The sequence below is a fragment of the Rhipicephalus sanguineus genome, chromosome 10 (assembly GCF_013339695.2).
Source record: "Rhipicephalus sanguineus isolate Rsan-2018 chromosome 10, BIME_Rsan_1.4, whole genome shotgun sequence".
In the NCBI taxonomy this organism is placed as follows: domain Eukaryota; kingdom Metazoa; phylum Arthropoda; class Arachnida; order Ixodida; family Ixodidae; genus Rhipicephalus; species Rhipicephalus sanguineus.
In genome coordinates, this window is record NC_051185.1 from 84,699,959 (window position 1) to 84,705,402 (window position 5,444).

Sequence of the window (5,444 nt, forward strand, 5' to 3'; positions counted from 1 at the left end):
CTCTTGATGATCCCGATTGTATTCCTAGAAAATTAGGCACAGTATATCACTGCCGAACAAACGTTTATCATACCCAGTATGTGCGCTCAACTGTTTCCACGGTGAGCCAGCCCCTTCTTACAAGTACCATAGGTTAAAGTATACTTGCTAGCGAAGCATGCGCCAAGCATAGATACTTGCCTTGCGGTCGATTCTATGCTCGGACAACCCCACCTAGATTATTGGCTCGGGCCTCTGTCGGGCCCGATCTGTGGTCGGGCCGGGCCGGACCGGGTAGGCGAAATCTTTTCTTGGGTTCGGGCTGGGCCCGGGTCTCGCTTTGAGTCGCCGGGCCGGGCTCGGGCGGGTAAATTTGGAAAGCCGGGCCCGGGCCCATAATCCCGGCCCGTGCAGTGCTCTAATGCAAAGCTTGCATGCATGAACCAGCGTCACGCATGCAAGCTTTGCAGAGATGCAGTAAAGCAGAGTTGGTTCCATTAATTTATTTTATTCATTTATACAAGTACCTGCAGCATCACGAGGGCATTATTGCAGGGGGGGGGGGCAACTCGAAAACAAATATTCACAAAACAAAATATGTGTTTACACACATACAAAGATGAATATATGAGCTAATTACAATGTATAGGATACAGTATGGAAAAGTGGCAACACATAAAAACGAAAAAATCAACTTGAATTCAGGCACAAACACACACACACGCACAAAAAAAAAAAGAAAATAAGGGAAGAGGTAGTTTATAGGTTACGGAAGGCTAGAAGGTAAAAGCGATTGGAACTTGGATAATATTAGTTAACAAACCACTTGCGGCAAATCGTTTCCATATTGCCCTGTTTGGCTACGAGAGCATGTCTTTCTGTGTGTGTGTTTAACACCACTTGATATGAAAATGAAGTACCTGTGAAAGTGTGGTCACCACCGTTACGCATGGTGTTCATCTGAAGCACGAACTTTGGCACTGACAGCAGAATGGCCTTGTGGGTACTCAGCCACCGCAGCCTACGTGTAGGGCCCTCTAGCTCGTTGGCCCTAGGTGGCTGAAGCCAGGCCCACAGCGTTAGGAACAGCCTGGGAAATAGTGGGTAAACAAACATTAACTTCTTCAATTGGTCACGACATTCGAAAGGCCACCAAAAAGTTCACCTAAGGGACTGAATGGTCTGGACTGTAGACTTGGAGAGCTATTGCTATTCTTATTTCATTAAGTTGCCCTTTTTGTTGCCAATATCAATGTTTTTCTATTTTTCTCTATTGCAATTTCAGCAACAGCTGCCACAGTCGGTCAGTGGCTATGATGTGCTATTGAGTACCAGGCCTCTGGTTCAATCCCACCCGCGGCAGCCACATAGTCAAAGGAGGTGGAATGAAGTACGACATGTGCAGTGTGCATTGGGTGCACATAAATGGTATGTACCCCTCCACACTTATGCCATTTCTTTAAAAAATTAGAGTGCCTTGCTAGCTAGTTGAAATGTATTTTATCAATTGTTCTGGCAAACCCAGCTTCATTGAACTCACAAGCCACACTGCGTTGGCTCATTTCTTGTTACACAGCCATTAGTATTAGACAACAAAGTCGTGCCTACATTTCTCATGATAGTCTCACATGTCACTAAACCATGAGACCTGAAGCACCTCCTCTGTGAAAGACTGCAGCTATGATACAAAATTAATGAAAACCGACAGACAATGAAGCCAAAGAAGGCATAAAGGACGTCATTCATGCTGTTTTAACTCTGTGGTATGAAATATGATATAAATGTGAAGAAAGTGAGTGGAATAAAACAGAACTAGCCGCCGGCAGGCCCCGAACTGGCAACCTTTGGATTACATGCCAGATACTCTACCAAGTGAGCTACGGCAGCGGTCGTGCCCCTGTCCACTTTATCAGGTGCATGCAAACCTAGGAGTTTTAGCCAGCGTCACTCGTAGCAATGACAGCAAGTTTGGAACACTCTTGCCAGCTGGCTTCACGTAGTAAGTGATCTTTTCCCAACCTGGCGGCAGACTAAGAAGCCCCCGCATACTACCTGAAGGCATCATTTCTGCCATGACGAGACCCTTGCTATGATTGAACGAAAGAAGAAAATTTGAAGGCTCGTTTCTTTGTTAGACCCAACATTAATGAAATCCAACAGACAACAAAGCACAGGAAGGTATATGGAATGTTATTCGTAGTGTTTTATTTGTGTTGTACTAATTATGATATAAATGTGAAGAAAGGAAGTGGACGAACAGACAACTTGCTGCCGGCAGGGACCGAAACAGCAACCTTCGGATTACATGCGCGATCCAGCTTGCCAGCTGGCGTCATGTAGTCCGTGACACCAGCAGGAAAGAAGAGAGTGTTCCACACTCGCTGTCATGGCTACAAGCAGTGCTGACTAAAACTCTCAGGTTTGCATGCATAGAAATACCTCATAAAGAGAACGGGGGGACGACCGCTGCCGTAGTCTTATTTGTGGAGAATCGGGCGCGTAATCCGAGGGTTGAAAGTTTGGTCCCGGCCAACAGCAAGTTGCGTTTTCACCCGCTTACTTTCTTCACATCTATATCATAACTGTTACAATACAGTTAAAATAATAAAAATACCGTCCTCTATACCTCCCTTGGCTTCACTGTCCCTTGGTTTTTATTAATGTTGTGTCTAACAAAGAAACGAGCCCTGATATTACCTTCTTTAGTTCATTCATAGCGACAATCTTCTTGCGGGAGGACCGATACCTTCTGGTAGTATGCGAGAGCTTATTAGTCAGCTGCCAGGTTTTTAAAAGATTGCGTGTTATGTGACCCCACCTGGCAAGAAAAGTGTTCCACCCTTGCCATTATGGCTACGAGCAGTGCTGATTCACACTTGCAGGTTTGCATGCGTAGAAATATGCCATAAAGTGAACAGGTGACGACCGGTGCCATAGCTCAATTGGTAGAGCATCGGGCTCTACCAATTGAAGAAAACAAATGTGAAAAAGTCAAAGTGGACAAAAGATCATTTGCCGCCGGAAGGGAACGAACGTGAAATCTTCGAATAACGTGTCTGATGCTCTACCAATTGAGCTACGACAGCGGTCATCCTCCTGTTCATCCACATTTATCGGGTATATCTGTGGATTTCATCTACTTTTTATGTCATTTACTCTGTGCATTTCATGTACTTTTTATATAATCTACTTTTTCAAACTAAGTTCCACGGGTTTCATTTTTCACTGCTTTTCAGGACTTGAAAGAATTGTGTTTTACAGCCTTTTCCAGTTATCTCATAGCCCATTTATCTAGCCGCAACAATTAGTATGTATTTCTGGATATAGGAAGATGACCTCTATTGAATTATTATATTCCTTGTACCAGTGTTGTATACACTAATCAAAACGCTCCGAAGTACGATGCTACAGTACAAAGGCTACGCCCATCTATTCTTTAGCAGCAACAAATTTTTTCGCGTTCAGTTCACCACTCAGTCGCAACTCGCTCGTCTTAGACGCAAGATGCGATAGCCACGCTGGAGCTCCCGGTAACTTCCAGAAACAGGTGCTCTAACTTTGCAGGCAGATACGAAACGCGGATATAAGGGTCCTACCATTCGCGATCGCTCAAGCAGGCTTTCCACAGCCTTCTTTTTTTTTCTCACCGCTACGCTTACCTGCAGACACACTATAACCCACCACAGTCTAACACGCGCACCACGGGCACATACAACAAACAAACAAGCACGACTGAACACTTGCCGCTGACTTGAAACATTGCTTGTTTTCTCTTTTTACCTTTTTATCTACCCAATCTTGATTTCCGTTTTCGATAAACACTAAGTAGGCTACAGAAGTCATAATGTATGTAAAGTATCCTTCTAAAAAGTATTCCAGGATGTTGTTCACTACAGCTACCATACAGTCCCTTTTCGTTATGTAGGCTTAATGACTATCCAATATCTCCTCCCGTCTCCCTATGTTCCCTCTTAATGCATTCCACATACGATAATAGTAGCCATACCATGAAGCACTCCCAACGATTTAGGGATGCATTCTTGTGAGAAACTGATGTTCCATTCCACATAGAAGGCTCAGTAGTTCAAAGAATTAGTGCTCACAGCTGGCATGCAATCGGACATTTAAAGCACTGAGCTGAGGGAAAACATGCACAGTCGTTCTTGAGACAGCATGAGATATTAAATGTGGTCTACAGTGCCCAAGCCACGTCCTAGGAACCGCCAAGCAGTGATCACTGCAATATACCATCTACTTTTTCAAGCTATGTTGCAAGGGTTTCATTTTGTGCTGTATTTCAGGACTAGAAAGTAGTGTGTGTTACCTCCTTTTCCCTTTCTCTCATGGCTCGTTCGTCTAGCCGCAACTATTAATGCATATTTCTGGACACCGATAGATGACCTCTGTTGTATTATTACATTCCTTCTAACAGGGGTATTAAAGAGAACTAACACACAATAATGCCGAGGAAAGTAGAGGGGACGTTATTTGTAGTAATTAGAATACATATGTGAAGAAAGTAAAGTGGAAGAAAAGATAACTTGCCGCCGGCAGGGACCGAACCTGTGACCTTTGAATAGCGCGTCCAATGCTCTACCACTGAGCTACGGCGGCGGTCATCCTCCCGTACACTTTATGGGGTATACATGTGCTTTTAAACCTAGGAGTCTTAGTCAGCGCCGATCGCAGCCATGGCGGCAAGTGTGGAACACTCTTTCTGACTGTTGGCGTCACATAGCACGTGATCTTCTCACGAGCCGGCAGCTGACCAATAATCCCTCGCATACTACTTGAAGGCATCAAGTCTGCCAGTGAGAGGATCAGTAGTTCATTCATCATTAGTTCAGAACGTAATCTGAGTACTTGAACGATTATATTATGGGGCTTACACAGGTTTCGAATGCCAAAAATCAAAGGTTTTCAATAATTTCAATACTTTCAAGTCCTTGTCAATGGCTTTTCAAGAACATAGAGCAGCATCCCAGGTAGGAAATTTTTGGCATCGCAATGTTTGAAAAACTAGTTTGTCAGACCAAGGCTCATGCGACGGGGGTCAGCACAGTGGGGTTCATAATGCAATCAAAACGGCACGCATTATAATGTAAACGCTGTTAAAACATTGAATGTCACAGTGAGCGGAACGTGAAGGTGGGATAGAATTTGATTTTCATGATATATTGCTATATAGGGGATATATATTGATATATAGGGGAAAGGTCCGGGGCAATCATGTCGTCGAGCGGGTCATCAAGTGTTGCGCTAGCAGCAGGGCTTCCTGAAGCCGGTGGTGGAGTATCAATGGCTAGGGCCACAGGGTCGTGTGTGTCTAAAGGTGATATAGTGCCCAGCGTGATACCTTCGGGAAGCAACTGTGCAAAACGTCCAAAGTTGAGTACAGGTATACATGCTTGGTTCGCAGAAACAGTCACAAACAAGGGAGTGAGGCAGAGCTACACGTCGCGTCA

The 5,444-nt window shown here is 44.5% G+C and overlaps 1 non-coding gene across 1 annotated transcript; it reads right to left on the reverse strand.

Moving 5' to 3' along the window:
* Positions 1-4,521: 4,521 nt before the first annotated feature.
* Positions 4,522-4,593, reverse strand: Trnaa-cgc (transfer RNA alanine (anticodon CGC)). Its single transcript has one exon. It is a non-coding gene; the product is annotated as a tRNA-Ala (tRNA).
* Between the last annotated feature and the right edge of the window lie 851 nt (positions 4,594-5,444).